Consider the following 17,222-nt stretch of genomic DNA (forward strand, 5'->3'; position numbering starts at 1 on the left):
GTAGGGAACTCCCTGGCAGCGAGGACCACAGCGGCAGCGCCGGAGGGCCCGTCCCGACCCCCGACTCAGGTGTTTAGCTTTCCCCTGCGCGGAGCGGCCCCCATCGACCTCGCAGCCAAGAGTCCCGGCCAAGAGTCCCAACTTCCCCGCGGGGCCCGCCGTCACGCGCGCTCTCCTGGCCCGGCGAGCAGTCGGGCATCGATCGCACCCGGGCGGAGGGCGGGCGGCAGGCAGGAACGAGGGGTGTCCCGGACCTAGAGCCCGGGCACGCGAGGAGGCGTCAGCTCAGCCTGCGCTGCCAAATTATTCATTATTAAAGGAATGGACGTGTCTGTTTTACTAAGTTTTTACCTCCTTTACTGAGAGCCTGCCTGGCCCTGGATCTCAGCTTCTTGCAAAATCTAGGTTAGAACGGTGCAGGGACAGCCGCCGCGATCGCTCGCCTACCCGCTGCCCAGCACCCCTGGCCGGAGGCGGCCGGGCGGGCACCGAGCCTCCCGCCCGCAGCCCACCTCTGCGCGCACCCGGCCTTCACCAGGGCCGCCCCGGAGCCCCCGGGTCCCCTCCCGCTGATGTCAGTGCAGTGACTCGCTGCGCTCACCTTTTCTAGGACATGGTGGGGAGGCCGGGGCCGGGGCGAAGGGGCGGGGAGGGGGGGCAGCGAGACTCCGGCCGCCGCCGCCGCCGCCACCAGCAAGTCCAATATGAGCAGATCGGCGGGAAGGATGGAGAGGACAGTTATCCCAGCGGTCGCCCTTCTGACGGTGGGTAGAGCAATAGAGCAGTAGTGTTGCTGCCCTGCAGGAGCAGGCGAGGCGCCGGCGCCAAGTCGCGCAGAGAGGGACGCGGGCGCCCGCCCGCCCCCGGCCACGGCGGCCGGCCTCAAGCGGACCCCTCTCTGGGGCTGCTGGTCTTCGGGGCTGTGACAGCGGCGGCCCGGGAGCCGGGAAATCCCGCGGGGTGATCCCGCGTCGGCTGTCCCGCAGCGCGGCTCTCCGCGCCCCCTCCGCGGGCCTGGGGCGGCCGGTGACAGCTCGGGCGTCGGTGAGAGAGAGAGAGAGAGAGAGAGAGTGTGTGTGTGAGTGTGTGTGTGTGAGTGTGTGTGTGTGCGCGCGTGTGTGTGGTAAGTGGGGGAGGCCGCAGGGGGAGCCCTGGCGCCGCGGCCCCCTCCCAGGGTCACACCCTCAGCAGCCGGAGGAGGTAGCAAAGCGTCCAGCCACCGGCCGGTGGGAAACGGGCTGGGGGCGCCAGTGGCCGCCCTGCCACCCCGGCTACTGGCAGTGAGGAGGCCGAGAGAAAACGGACTCCAGTGCACGTAGTCCCACACCCCTCACTAAGGGCCCCCCAAAGTCCGGCCCTGGCCTCGCGTCCCGACCTCAGGTGCAGTTCCCACCTGCGGGGGACAGCGCGGACTCGGGACCACGCGCTGGGGGCGGGAGGGAAAAGTTACTTTTCCTGCTCCCTCGCTGCCCACCCGGGGAGGCTGCTCCTCTCCTCCCTCTCTGGGGCTCGCCGAGCCTCTGCCCCACCCCCATCGTGGAGGGGGGTGAGGAAGGGTGGCGTGTCTGCGCGCGGGGGCGCGGGGGTGGCCGGGTGAGGAGCGGCGGTCGCCACTGGCCCCCTAGGTCTGACAGCCGCTGAATAGCGGACCGCGACAGGGCGGCGGAGCTAGCGGAGCAAGGGGCCGCGCGCCGGGCCCCCTTCCCCCTCAGCTCGCGGAGCGCCGCGCGCCCCCGCGCCGCCCCGCGCGCCCTCGCGCCCGCCCCGCGCGCCCTCGCGCCGGCCCAGGCAAACACCTACGCAGACGCGAAAGTGAAGGGGGGGTGGAGGGGGGGGGGAGACAGAACCTGGCGGGCGGCGGGTGGCGCGCCCGGGCGCGCGCGGCGGGGGCGGAGGATGGAGCTGTGTGTCCCGCGATCCCGGGGTATTCTCGCTCCCACTGCCCTGCGGAGCTGCCTCCTGGCTTCAAAGACTGCCCGAAATCTCAGGTCACCTACCCCCTGTCCCCCGCTGCACAGATTACCCCCCATCAGAGGATGTGTTCGTGTGTGCGCGTGCTTTACGCTCACTCACGTGTGTGAGAGCTACGCTTCAGCCCCAAACTGTTCCACCACACCGTTACACTTATTCTTGATGGAAGATTGGGGGGAATGCATTGTGAATGTCACTACCACTTACAAACTCCCCTGCATGTTGTCCTTTATGATTCAGTTGAACCCTGAGAACTGACCACATGCACCTCCTTTCTTGTTTAACACTCCTTTTTCTACAGGCTCTATTGGCAACCCCCCACCCACCCACCTTATTCTGGGTTCTTTCTGTTTTCTAACCAGTTGTGAAAGTTGCTATTCCCCTTCCACACCAAACCCTGTTACACACGGAGAGAGCTGCTTCGTTAAAACAATCACTGCCTTTCTCCACCCACATTCCCACTGTCTGTATATTGGCCTTCCCATTTCATCCATCACCCGGGCCCAGTCAGTGTTGGGACTACTTATTCCCTGGATGGCTTCAAGTAGCATTTTGGCCTCTAACTGAACAACCTTTTGTCTTAGTTTCCTTATTTGTAGGAAATATAGAATCCCGAAGGTTGTTTTTTTTTTTTAGGTGAAACCAAGAAAATAATTGAGTCAAATATTTTCAAATTAGCATATTAATATATATTAAATGAAGTTTAAAAAGAACCACTATTTCGAAGTGTAGTACTGCAAAAACTGAATAGTGAAACGCATGAAGCATAAGAGGGACTGACATTGATGGATTGATAAAGTAGATAGAAGGATAAGCAGATACGTAATAAAGCGTGCATACAGTACACTATTAATGCTAGATTCTAGGTGGTGGGTACACAGGGTTCGCTGTAAAATTCCTTGAACTTTTTTTGTATGCTTGAAATTCTTCATTATGAAATGTTAGAGAAAGCCCTTATTTATGGTAACCTAAATAATGTAGATTCTGATTATGAAACTGATCAATTAATCATCCTTCCCCCTTTACAAAATGACTTACCAGACACATTCTGTACCTACTCGACCACTATTTTAGTCAGTAATTTCCATTACAGACATCTTGTCAGGGATCAGACTATTGTGTTATAACCACAACATTTTAGAAATTTGGAAGATTTTTTTCCCTAGTATTTGTTTATTCCCAAACTTTTATCGTTCCGGCCTTTTAAAACAGTTTGGTATTATAAAACTAAGATTGAGCATCTTTAAGTATCCTTTTTGAAACCTTTTCACACCAAAATGGCTTCAGGAGGTGATTCATATCCCCATATATATCAGCTTTTCCTATCCTTTGGGAGAGATGTTAGGGAATTTTTGCAATTAGTAATAGGCAAACCTTTATTTGTTATTGGATATTCAAGTATTTAGATATCTGCCCAAACGTTTGTACAGTTAAGTTCCCCCCTTCCCTTCATTTTCTTCTGCTGGCTGTAAAACAAGTGGTGGTCCTGTGCCACTCAGGAAGGAAGAACAGCCCCAGGATAACATCAGCAACTCCCTCACATGAGGCGGTAAAACTGATTTTGCTTGGAATCACCCCACAAGGGGTGCCTCCGAGAGGCTCCATCAAAGATGGGGATGCAGGGTTTTCTGGTTGTTTGGAATATGTGTCATTCCAATGCTCGTTAATAAGCCCAATCAACTCGAAAAAGTATATGCCTAGAAATGCCATTACTTGTTTTTAAGGCTGTCTCTTAACAAAGTTTGTTCTTTTCATCCTTTTAGATAAGTATATCTTTTCCTTGCAAAAGGAGGGAAATGATTTTTTTTTAAGAGAAATAAAAATTAAGAAAGGAAAAGCACAAAGAACATTAACTTCATCTCCAAATAGTTGGAGACTATTTACAGCTGCCAAATAGTCTTAAATCTTGAAGTAGCATCAACTATCTCCCTTTTCACAATTGTTCACCCTTTGTTCACAGTCCCTGTACCAAGGGGCACCTACTGCCTTCAGCCCAGTAGAGTCAAACTCTCTGAGGTTTGCCACCATAAAGTGCAGGACTCAGCATTTGCAATTTACATGTGACATCACATCCTCTATTATATAACTTCAGATACAAAGCCTAATATCTTCTAAGTTTATGTTGGAAAAATCCTCCCTTCCTCTTTATTTCAGCTGTAGCAGAGCCACCCCTTGGTTCCCTGATCCCAATCCCATTTCTTCAAACAGCTGACTCAGGGGTGGGGGAGAAGGGGGGCAGATAGGCGTTGAGTTGTTTAAGCCATGAAATCATAACCCCCCTTCCAAAATTGAATATATTTTGAAATATATAAAGTACTTCTTCTTTCTATCTTTTATATCTTTACTTACTGTCCAGATACCATTAGGTATCATATAATTTAATTCAATAATCTTTAAAAGTTTAAGGGTAAGCATTTGGTCATAGTTAACTTCATTAATAAGCCTAGCCATGCTGGCATTTTTTTTTCCTTTCTCAGAAACTAGGCTTTTTTTTTTCCCCCCTGTCTCTTACCAGCTGTTGGAAAGAGTTGAGAAATAGAGAGTCAGAGAAAGAAAGGAGGGGGTGTTGGAGAGAGGGGATGGATCGGGGAATAGTATAAGGTAGAACTTCTTTGTTTATTGCAAAACACACATGTTACAGTTTATAAACATTGCAAGCAAATAAGATATTGTGGACCAGAGATAAATACAAAACATATCAAGGGTTTTGTTAATATCCAAAAATAGAACAAACTCAATATTCTAAACTAGTTGGAATATTTTTATTAGCTTTGGTTTTTCATTAATTTCTGTATTTGTTTACCTATTTCTTCATCTGTTCACCTTAACTTCATTTGTAGTTATTTTAAATAGAAAATGCACAACCCTAATACATTTCTATGACCATATTTGAGATGACAGAGTACCAAACAGCCCATGCATCACAATTAGTATAACATATTATTAGAAGCAAATCAGATTTCACTGTGCCTACACTGGTGTTCTAAATTTAGAAATAATGTACAGTGGTTGAAAGGGGGGGAGAACTTACAGCCGTTTAATAAAAATAAAGATATTTTCTATTTGTTTTATTTTTTCTCTGCTCTTTTTCTTGGTTTAGTACAGGAAATTTATCACTTCTAAATAACTGTGCTGAATCTTACATACATAAATAACTGCATTGTTTATGTGCTCATTAGGATTATGGATCGAGTCTGTTTCTCTGATCTTAGGAGCAATAACATTACCACAGAAAAGTGAAACAATCCAGTGAGTCAGGTGTGGGAAACATAAGAGTCTCTGTTGAACTTGATGAAAAACTCATTTAGAATTTCTCATTAGAACTTCACAGGAGCTGTTAGCTTTTCAGTATTTGGCACTATATTTTTAGCAGCATTTTAACAGCTGTCAGTAACAACTAAGACAACATTTTGATCAACACTATTTTTTTTTATTCTAACGAAGATGATTGCAAAGAAACAAAATGCTTCAGGATTTAAATGTTGAGCTATGAAAGCCAAAAATAAAAAGAGGTATTTTCTTATGATATATAAAATGTTAATGCATCAAGGACAGACAATGAGGTAGGTATCTATATACAATGAGGCCAAATGAATTTTTAAATTTTAACTTGCTGATGCCTATGTACACATAATAAAGATGATTTTATTCTTAAGAGGTTTGTTCAATGTCAGAAATAGAAATGTCAGAATAAGAGAACGTGCAGTTTATCTTATCATATATTTGCAAGTAGGTCAAGAATAGCCATGTGGGCACCCGAAATGAATAAAATCTTTTTCTTAACATTACAGTTTATAAAGGGAGGTTATCACATGTCAGATATATGACACTGGAAATAGCAGACAGAAAAATGTAAGAAGCTTCATGACAGATGTCATCTTTATTCCTAAAGATAGAGGTAGATTTGCTATGGGTAATGCATTACAAAGCAAACTAAAACTGAATCTTCTCAAGTGTCAAATTTCCCTTTCACCTGTAGTCTCCCCAAAGCGAGCGATTTGCGTTCCAGAGGAGGTAGAGTAATGGTATATTATTAAAGAAGGTACTGAATCATCTTATCCAGAGGTCATCTGCTCATTTCGAGGACCTAATCCAAGTTTTGAGTTTGTCCCAAAAAAGGCAGCTGAGTATTTCCCACTTCATCTAGCTGGCACAGTGAGGAATTATTAACGCATTCTTATATCAGATGATATTTTTATTATATTGCATTTGTTTCTTCTAATCCTTTTGGGGGCACCAATCTATTAGCTCTTTCAATATGAAGCATTTTTAATTGCTTGGTAGGACTTTTTTTTTTAACAGACATATGAAATTTTAGGAAAAATTGAGGCTAGAGATCCTTACCTCTTTCCCAGCACAAACCCCTGCCATGTGCAAATCTTTGGGTATTGATAATTTTTCACAAAGCATTATACGGTTTTCTTCATGCATAAAAGTTTGACATTAAAGAACCATGTGTAAAAATGAAACATGTATTAAACACTTCCTATATAGAAAGTATATCCACATCAGTTATTAATATTTAAACCACAATCTATTTTGAAGTGCTTAATGCTAATTATAGCTAGACTTTAATATTTTATCAAAACAACTAGACATGTTTCCACTTAAACTAGTTCATTGCTTAAAAAAAGAAGCGTTTTAATGGCCTTGACCATGAATGTGGTAGAACCGCGTTCTCTAAGTGGAGGCTGAGCAGATTGCTGCTGTACACTGACAGTGGAGGTTGCTTGCTCTTTTATAGGGCCAGTAAATACCTCAAGTCTTGGGATTTTCCTTATACATTCATAAATGTAACTTATACTTTCTTGTTTTAATTTCATATTAAAGGCACATATTATTCTTACAATAATTATATATCTCATAGAAGAAAAAAATCCAAGAAGTTTATTTTTATAATTATATCATTTCAACATATACTATTATCACCCCATTCATTTATAATTTCTATTGCTCTTATTTCCAATTTGAGTATTGTATGAACTGAAGTTTAATTTGAAAATATCTTTTATACTTAAATTACCTCTGTGTGTGTGTGTGTGTGTGTGTGTGTGTGTGTGTGTGTGTGTGTGTTATAATCCAACAAAAACTGCCAAGGTACAAAATACAATATAATATACACATATCTTTTTATCCACTATAAATTATTTCCATGGCACCATAAGATTATGAGACTAGAACACAACTACTGTTACATTAGCAAACTATGGACCCAGTAGTTAAATCAACATTATAATCTCATCAACTATACTCATTGAGAAATACAAGCAAACATTAACTTCTGTGAGTAATTCAGAAAGCTCAAGGTATATGCAAGGACCCCCAAGGCTCGACCTCCTTAATTAAAATTCCAAGCAGAAACTTTCAGCTTAGAGCTATTTCACTTCCTCTTTTCATAGGAACAGCAAACCAAGCAGTACAGCAGTCAGTTGGCATGACTTTGAATCCTGGCTCTATCACCTAATAACCATATGACCTTAGGGCAAATTACTTAATCTTTCTAAATTTAGGTTTCCTCATTTGTGAAATGAGATTATTGATGACACAACAGGATATAAACTTAACCCAGTACATAGATCTAGGAAGTGTTCCCCCCAAATGTGAGATACTTACCTTCAGAAGTTTGTCATAGAAAAGCAAGATTGATTCTTTTGAGGATTGAAGATCCTCCAATTCAAAGAGTTTTTGAGGTCCCTGGAAAATTAGTGTCACCTGAGGTCCTCAAGCACTTCAGACTTCTAAAAATTCTCTTTCCTAGAAGAGCGCATGTCAAATTTTAGCATGCACCACAATCACCTAGAAAGCACACTAAAAGAGATTACTGGGCCCCACCACCAGAGTGTCCCATTAGTAGGTCTGCAGTGGGGCCCCAGAATTCCAATGTCTAACAAGTTTCCAGATTGATGCTCATGTTGCTGACTGGGGGACTACTCTCTGACCACCCCTGCCCTGAAGTACAGTAAGTGAAACAATTGTGTTCAGGTTGCTGCTACTGGGAATAGAGGAGAGGGAAGGGTGAGAAACAGGAAGTAGGGAACAGAAGAAAGGAAGTGTCAGGTAGTGATAAAAAAAAAGGGTAGGGGTCTTCACAGTCATGTAGTCATTGGAATAACGGGGCTGGCTAGTTATTTTAAGGCACTAACTAACTGGTTTATTTGGGGGAGTTGAGAATTGATAAGCCGCGCTTCTTCCATTACCTTTGCCTGCAGTTCACTGTGGTCAAATTCAGATTGCTGTTCTCCTGCCTTGAGTGTGTTATGAAGATGGCACAGACAGAAAGCAACTACGACGAACTGATGCTTCCCACTTCTCCCCTTCTTCCTCTCTCTCTCAAAAAAAAAGATGGGCACATCATTCTTTCGTTAGATTTTAACTGATGCTTTTTTTCATCTCTATCCAAACAAAAGGGAACATTAGATCAACTGAACATGATGAGCTTCAGACAAAGCCATAATGGTCCTTCCTCATTTTCAATGATTTTCTGTATGAGGAGATTCCAATGTTCCCCCTCAGGAACCCATGCCTCCTCTTTACTTCTGTAAGAGTTTCATTCCTTGATTAAAAAGTGATGTTGACATTATCGGGTTTTACTTCCTTAAAAAGTTGAAAAATAAAATTCAATCAAAATAGATGAAGTTCCTGTATTTACAGAGATGGACCTGAAAAATAACCAAGGAGAGTCAAGAGAAGTAAAATAAAACTACATTCCTTGTGCTGCTTGAATTAAACTTGACCTGGAGTAAGCAAGAAAAAAGGGAAGAGGAGGCTCTGCTACTTGTAAGAAAACTGGGTGTTTTCTTAAACTATGGCAAAAAGATTGGTGTTTTGTTAAAATATAACAAGAATTTTAGTTATATGAAATAAATCAACAGAGTTTGAAATGCAAGTAATACTATTCCATAGAAAGCCAATAGAGATCAGATCTTAGCCTACGCCTGACACAGAGAGAGAGCTAGTATGTGGCTCTCTACATGTATGTTAGCACCGGGGCATGTGCAGTAGAATACACTCTCCTATGGCATGCCCCTGGAACACCACAGCACAAGAAGGGCAGGGCTGACAGCCTCTGTCCCTTCTGATAGGCTGATACCCATGCCTGCTTGGTCAATGCTGCCAAACAGGTCATTATCTCTGCTTTCAGGGGCATTCAGAATTTGCTTGAGAGATGTTCAGACCACAAAGGGCCAAGGAAGAAGGATTCCTAAGAAGAGAGCAGTTTCCTCTCCAATCTGCAAAAATTCTGTATGTGGGATAGGTTAAAAGAAAGAAGAGACATTATCCAAGTTGATTTGTCAACCTCTCTGTGAGATGTGTGGAGGGTCTGCAGAAAGCACACGTTTTGCCATTCTGGGTTCATATGCAATTTAGAATTTTCTGGCCTTCCTGGAATTTTAGTGGAGAATTCCAGATTTTCCATATGTTCCAGATGCCATATATCTACTCTAATTGAAGACTGCAAAATGTCGAGACCCTTTACAAAGGAAGTCGTGAACTTCCTACTCTGGAGGAATTTATAAGTAGGGTTTCCTCTGATCAGGAATAGCAAAGGCAGGGTGATGGAGTAAGGAATCTATCAGTTTGTTTAGCTTTTTCAATAATTACTTTGCAAAGAGGAAATGAGGTCAGGAAGAAAGGCCCAATATAGCCTGATGAATCAGTGGTGATAAAATACATGGGAACTTGGACATCTAGCCTTTTACATTTTCTTTTGAAAAGTAGCCGCTAGGTCATAAACCAGGTATCACACAAAAGAGGAAATTTGGTAATGTTTGTCTGTTAGAATAGTAGTAAAATATAAAGGTTAAAAACATAGAGTCAGGAGCCAGGCTTAGCCTCGCTTTGGATCCCAGCTCTGCCTCTGAGTAGCTGTGCGATCATCAGTAAATTATGTCAACTCTGGGCCTCGGGTTCATCTTCTACAAAATGAGGTATTACAGCTTACCTCCTAGGGTTGATAGGGGGATTAACAACCCTATCAGGGTTGTATAATGATTAACTTACACTAAACAATAAACATTAGCTATGATATTTTTACATACCCTTAATTCTAAACCATTTCCTCCTATCTATTTCTCTACTGATAGTCTTTCTTGTTCTCCACACACTTGGCATCTGACCTTATTGGATCACCTCTCACTTTTTTTTTGTATTTTTCTTACTGGCCTCTTTGATATTCAGAGCTGTCTGCCTGGCTTCCTTCCACTAATATTCAGGCACAAGTTCTTCTTCTATCTCAAGCCTCCCATTGCAAAACATGCTGCTTTTGTGGCACAGTTCCATTTCCCCTCTTGTCACCTAGTGTTCATGGCATAAACTTGACCTGGACCTTTCTATAATATTTATAAGGTCTTTTTGCTACTTGAAGAAGTATATTCCCTTAAATGAAATGTCAGAGACAATGCTATAGGTACCCCAATCCAATTTTATCTTTCTCTTTCTGAGCACACACAGCAGCTACATATCTCACCACCCCTTGCATTTAAGTCCAGTCCATAAGACTCAGTGTGAATCCTAGAGTAGTGGAAGTCATGTACTCTACTGGCCATAACCACCCTCCCAGAGTGCTTGTCCATGCTCTCACTTCCCTTACCATTAATGCCTAGGGAGCCTCAAATTTAGAAAGGAGACTGGATCCCAGAGTCACCTCTTGGAGGAAAGCTACTGAGGAAAGTTGCCTGAACTGCACGGGACTATAGCATGAGAAATTAATCTTAATTCTGTGCATTCCATGATATTTGGGTGTATTGCCCCAATTAATTTACACTGTACAGAATAGAAATATTTGGGCAGAATATAAACCTACAGTGAATAGTATATAGTGAAGTTTGAATGTTGTTATACTAGGAAACAGTATTACTGAATTCATTAGGGAGTTTAGGTAGCTGAGCAGAATGTTTTAAAGAAAAGGATAGGGACTGTAGAAAGCCTCAGAACCAGATTCAAGTTTTGCCTCAAATATTTATAACTTTGACTTTAATACGTTCATTCTCTGGAATCCAAATAATACTTTCTAACAGTGTTATTGTGCACATCAGCTAAAACCTACTAGGTAACTCTCTTCCATCCATATACCCTTTCCAATATTCCAATATTTCCAACCCAGTATTTAATTTTGGTGATTCTCATTGTAGACTGTTTTTCATAAAGTTGACTTTATAGGGTTACTGGACTAAAGTCTTGACAATAAAGAGTAGCAATTTGGTCCAGAGAAAGTATCCATATCCTTAATTTGTGTCCAAATTAAAGAAAATCATTATCAAATTTTATGTGTTGAAAGTAGCACTTAGTAGAGAACAATTTTCCCTTTATTTAGTGCATTATTCAGAAGGTTCCCAAGTTAGAAAGGCTATACCATGCACCATAGCACAATTTGGAAAATATTGTATTTAATTAAAAAGGGAATTTCTGAAATGATTACAATTTATATTTCAAAATCTTACATAAAGTTTTGACCCATGCAATATTAATGAGTTAATTTTCCTTTTCCCCATCGCATCTTAACCATTAGAAGAATGGTTTCTGTGTGAAATTATGGAGGGGGGGCCATTCGCAGACTGAGCACCAGCAACATAGAGATTCCAGTGACCACCTATTTTTCAGCCTTTCTGTTTGCACACACACAAAGCCACTGGCATACTCAATATAAACGCAGACTTCAAAGGCACACCTGCAAGAGTTGCCATTGTTACCTGCTATTTAATATTTATACAAATTTTTCAGTGTTTACACCATGTACTTGGTGCCTTTTTAAATTAAAAAAAAAGTTAACACATCTTATTCAATTAAAAGGCAAATATGGCAAAATTTTACATTAGGCACACAAGAAAGAATTAAAAATTCAATGTTTATTACATTGTAAGTTTACAGACCTCATCCTACCTTGTATAGTAGTGTCTTTAAAAGCTCAGTATTGCAACAGATGAAACTCTCTGTGGCACAGTGTTGTCCTTTTTATGAAATTAGTAAACTCTTCCATTCGATTATCAAATAGATGTCTCTGAAAATGGTTAGAGGAGCTGCATGCTCTCTCTTCCTTTCTTTTCTCTTTCTTCTCATCATCCCAACCTCTAATTTCCATCCAACCTCTATTCCAACACCTCTGTTCCCCTCTCGCAATGTGGAGTTGCATTTTACATAAAGTTTGGTTCTGAAGTCAGTGAACAAGGTGAAAAGCCATATAAAGTCAAGAATTTCTTAGGGAAAAAAAGTCCCTTTATTCTCCCTTAAAGGACAATATGCATGGTCATTTGCATGCACATTTGAGGCTGCTACACCATCCGACTCAGCCAGTTCTTCCTCCAGCCTTGGAGCGGATTGCTGTTTTCTCAGTTAAACACCTGATGAAGTAGTTGGCTTGCATTTAGGGGCTATGTTGTAAAAAAAAATTGTATCTTTAAACATTTGAATCACACTCAGTATGGTGAGATGCTCATACTATGAGAGCGATTCAGGAGCTGAGACCAACTGAAGGAACATCAGATTCACATCCCTTCCTGCATGCCTCTGGGGCATATGCTCGAGTGGAACGTGGGACAGAATCACCCACACTGTTTACACTCTTCTCTTTCCCTCTCCCTCCTGCTGGCAGAGTAAGTAGAGTTGAGTATGGATGGGAACTTCATATGTATTAAGAAAAAATTCTATTCAGAACTGCAACTTTTTCTAAGAAAGGCAGCCCCTGTTACATTTCAGGGTCTTTGTTGCTCCCATGTGCCATCACAGGAATTGGTGTCCCCTCCTGTTTCATGGAGGGAACTGCCTCACAGGTTATAGACATATAAAGATGGGGACATGTGGAGTAGGGAGGAAGTATGGAGGCTCAAGTGGGCTGACTTGCTGTGTATCATGATTTCTCAACTTTTGCTCTATTGTCAGTTTGGTTCAGACAGTTGCTCATTGGGCTGTGCTTTGTAGGATGTTAGCAGCATCCCCAGCCTCAACAGACTAGTTGTCTGTGGTATTCACACTCCTCCCTCCAAGTTGTGAAAACCAAAAATGTCTAAAGACATTGCCAGCTCATCCTTGGGGAGCAAAATCATCCTTGATGGAGAAACACTGCTCTATATGAAAGAGCGGGAAGAGTTTTAAAATCTTGGGGGGAAATTCTGACTGGACGAAGTGAAAAAGGAAATAGGGGTGGGTGGGAGAAATACTCTAGATCCTGCAAGGATGGGCACTAGAGGAGTAGAAGTAGCCTTTGAAAATGTAGCCTTCGTGAGGAGATGGTGGAAGGCTTATAAAAACCAGATACGCCTACACTCCCCTTTGGAACTGTTTTCTGTTAGATGGACCGCCTATTATTTCCCTAAACCTTCAATAAAGTCTACTGTAAACACTGCCACCATGTGAGAGCAGTTAGGGAATAACCAACTCCTCAGGAAAGGGAGTAAGCTGACACGATGTGGAATAAGGACAGTCCGCATGGAGAGGTTATGAAATTCGGAGGAAATGTTGTCTTGGAATGAGGGCAAGTATTCCCAACGTGGACCGTGCAAAAATCTTTGGTTGTGTACAGAAAGTGGATATGGGCTTGAACAACTCTTATCTGTGCCTTCAGGGGCAAGGGCCTCTCAGTGACACACCATTAGTGGCACTCTAAGGTTTTAGGACTTGTGGGTTCTCCAAAACACACACAGGCTCCACCACACCTGACAAGAGTTAGTGTGGAAGGAGAAGATACTCGTCTCCTCTCCTTGTGTCTCTCAGGGGCTTACACCTAGAATGTGGGACCTCCAGGAGTGGGAGGTGATCACTTCTCATTGTGAGGATGGTCTCAGTGAGTGATGTAACCCTGCCCCGAGACACTGCTCCTTCCTCTGCTCCCTCACCCTCAACATCTGGCTGTCCCTTTTGCTTCTCCATCTTAGTTGCTCCTCTATTACCTTGTCACAATGTCCCATATGTTTTCCTATAAAAACTTCAACTGTATCCCTTTGCCACCTTCCCAAGGCGACCTCACCTTCTGGGTACGGATTTTGAAGGCTTCCTCTTCTCTCTGCCCACTCCCCTTTTAGGGTCATGTGAATTCAATCTGTGTCCTCGACACATTCTGTGCTTTATTACTCCCGTGCTGTTCTGTCTCAAGCGGCTCCTCTAGAAAGCCTTTCATCACCATATCTTCAGGTCTTAATTTAATGTATCCTATTGTACTTTAATATATAGGTTCAACAATACTATTTCTTATAGTAAGATGAACTCTGAACTCAACAAGTTCTGTCTATACCTCTTCAGGGGCATTTATCATTTTCTATTCACTGTAATTTCTATTATTGTACATAGTATATTTACCCCTATATGAAGAGCTTTTTGAAAATAATAACTATGTCTTAACATAATAATTGGTTTATAACAGTGGTTAAGTAGTTGATCTTCTTTTTAAAATTATTATTCTTTTTTCCCCAAAGAATTTAAGATGGCTTAGAAGGACACAAAATACTGGTTAGTGACTTGAATTAGAATAAAGTGAGAAGAAAATGAGAGACATAATAGAAACTTAAGAATAGCAGGATATTTATAAATGTTAGTTGAGAAGTCAATCAATTTTCTTGACATGAGAAGTGCCAGTGAGTTAGTTTAGTCTTAGAACAAACTGTGGTTTGTTTCCTCACTCACAACTCCACCCCAGTGGTGATGTCCATACCCCAGCCCTCCTTTACCCCCTGTAGTCTCCACTTCCCAAATCTGGTCATGCTTTATTATGTGGTCCATTAGAAGCTGCCATCTTTTCCTACAGCTGTTCCTTCCTGACCACAGAGCAGGTTCTAGGCATGGGCACTGGACCCAAGCCAACCCACATCTTTCTCATATTTGGAGCTGGAGCAAGAGTTAAGGGCTTTTTTTCCATGGATGGTAAGCTAGGAATCTGCTGATTCACCAGAGTCCCTGGGTAGAGAAAGCTGAATTTTCAGGAGAAGAAGCCAACCTATAGAAAGAAGCCGAGATCAGAAACAGAGAGAGGATTCTGATTGTATTTGAACTCTTGGTTCTGGTTTCCAAAAAAATCACCCTCAAAGCTTCTCTCGTTCTGCTGCCTTCCAAAGTGTATTTGTTACGGTTAAAGTGTCTTTTGATTTGCACTGAATTAACTCCCAACCCTTGAGTCTGACAATCCAACATTTCTAGCACCCAGTCAGCCTTATCTTGCTTCTAAATTCTCAGTAGAGAGTGGCCTTCTCCCAGATGCCAGGCTCATTCTTTTCTCTGTAGTTTTTTTAACAGTTATTTCCTTACCTTGAATGACCTCCTGCCTCCTCTCCCTGCAATACTAATTCTAGCCTTTCTCCAGGGTCCAATTCAAGATCTATCTCCTCCATTAAAACTCGTCTTGATTGATCTTTTTCTTCTCTGAACTACTGTAGTCTTTATAGTTCCAGCTTTTACAATGCTGCCTGAAACATATTTATTTTCTGTTTTGGTTTGTTCTCTTCTGTGTTTCCTGTGTTGGAGCTTTTTTTTTTTTTTTAGTTTGTTTATTATTTACAAACTTAACTGTCTTTAAGAAACAGTGTCTTCCCATTTGTCCGCTAGCACTTTGATCTGTTCGAGTGAAATGGCTTGGTGGGGTGGGGGTGGGGGAGGTTAAGGGAGAATTGAATTGGTCTACATAAAATAGAGGGCAGAACCTGGGTAGGATAGCTCAGTTGGTTAGAGCATTGTCCTGATACACCAAGGTTGCAGGTTTGATCCCAGGTCAGGGCACATATAAGAATCAACCAATGAATGCATAAATAAGTGGAACAACAAATCAATATTTCTTTCTCTTTATCGCTCCCCTCCTCTCTCTCTCTCTTTCTCTCTCTCAAAAATAATTAAAAAAAAAAGAAGGTAGGAGAAGAGGCTCTTGCTAGGAATTCAGAAAGGGAGAAGTGAGGAGGAGAGAGGGGAGAGCAGAGCAGGCAGGCAGAACAAGGAAACTAAAATTAAATCATAAAAGTCACAGAGAGCATGTATATTTCATGGAAATTGGTGAAGGGATAGAGATTTGGGTATAGTTTATCAGGAGGAAAACCAGAAGCAACACCATGGATGCAGGTGCTATAGTTAGTGATCACGAAAGATCTGCACCCCTGGGGATTTGCAGGAAGCATGAGAAGAATTTTCTAATTCAACCAAGTCTGCATTTGGGGGTTAAAGCCAAGGGGCAGAAGGTCCCAGTAAACTTCTGAGCTCCAAGTGTTTATTAGTTTAGTATTAGACACATTAGTCTTGCCTTCCCATGTTGATCATAAGCTTCATGACAGAGGGACCATGCTGTCTTCTGCCTCAAAGACTCTCACAGTGTCAGGCTCAAAGGAACTGTTTTCATCTCCTGTCTCTTACTTTCCAGTGTTTCCTCTATATCAGAGTTAGGCTAATAATTCAATTTTCTGCTTTATGGTAGAAATGGGAGAAAGAAGAGGAAGAAAGGAGAGAAGAAGGATCGTCTTTTGCTGGTGAACAAACTCCCTTATCTGGTCTCATTTGATTTATCCAAACTCACTTCCTATTACCCAACATGATTCTCTTTTCCAGAAATGCTGAGTTCCTGTCTGCTCACACAGTATGGAAACTCATCTGACTGGTTTGTGTTATGCTGTTTGCCTCACCTGAAACGTTCTCCATTCACCTCTCTACTTACCAAATCCTGCTTGTCCTCGAATTCCAGCACAAGGCACAGTTCCTCCAGGAAACCTGTTGTACCTATCAACCACTCTCCAGTTATCTTTCTGCTCAGACCTTTAATAACACTTATAGTTTATACCATGCCACACGGCACCAGTTATTGCTGTAGTGATTTTATGATGGTTAATAGTCTCATAAGCACCTCAAGGACTGATTGTATAGTTTTGATCCACTGGGTGCTCAGTACTTAGTAAGTGTTTAAGAAATCCCTCTCCTAATTGATTCACAAAGGGTGGCACTTTGGTATGTTTTCTACTATTGCCCCAATGCTAGAACATGGCCTGGAAAATAGTGGGTACTGAATGAATATTTGTTTAACGATGAATACATGAATTAATGAATGAGTGAATATTGGTCTACCAACCTTTATGACTCTTAGTAGCAAAGACTAATTTTTTTTATTTACCTACCTAATATTTATGGCATTTTTCTAATTCTCTTGAATCAAGTAACTGTACTTCCTTTGTTAGATTTCCCAGCCTTTCTGATAATTTCTGATGCTGCTACTGAGCCCCTTCAGTGTGACATCAGTCATTCTCAAAGAACTGCACTCATTTCAAATCACGTTTGTGCCAAAATTAATTTATTGA

General features: G+C 42.4%; 1 protein-coding gene and 1 long non-coding RNA gene across 3 annotated transcripts in view; one reads left to right on the plus strand and one right to left on the minus strand.

Annotated features, from left to right (window-relative positions):
* NR3C2 (nuclear receptor subfamily 3 group C member 2) overlaps positions 1 to 710 on the minus strand; it is a 313,921-nt gene extending 313,211 nt beyond the window's left edge. Inside the window, exon 1 of one of the 2 annotated variants that reach the window (XM_066386221.1) lies at positions 602 to 710. The gene's annotated coding sequence lies outside the window, so the exon portion shown is untranslated. Of the gene's footprint in view, positions 1 to 351; positions 514 to 601 lie in introns of those variants that run through there. The other variant, XM_066386228.1, reaches the window with a different exon arrangement.
* The window catches only part of LOC136406294 (uncharacterized), a 48,764-nt gene continuing 32,226 nt past the window's right edge, over positions 685 to 17,222 (plus strand). The window contains exon 1 of the long non-coding RNA XR_010751649.1: positions 685 to 764. This is a non-coding gene — a long non-coding RNA (uncharacterized lncRNA). The remainder of the gene's footprint in view (positions 765 to 17,222) is intronic.

Source organism: Saccopteryx leptura, chromosome 1 (assembly GCF_036850995.1).
Source record: "Saccopteryx leptura isolate mSacLep1 chromosome 1, mSacLep1_pri_phased_curated, whole genome shotgun sequence".
Lineage (NCBI taxonomy): Eukaryota > Metazoa > Chordata > Mammalia > Chiroptera > Emballonuridae > Saccopteryx > Saccopteryx leptura.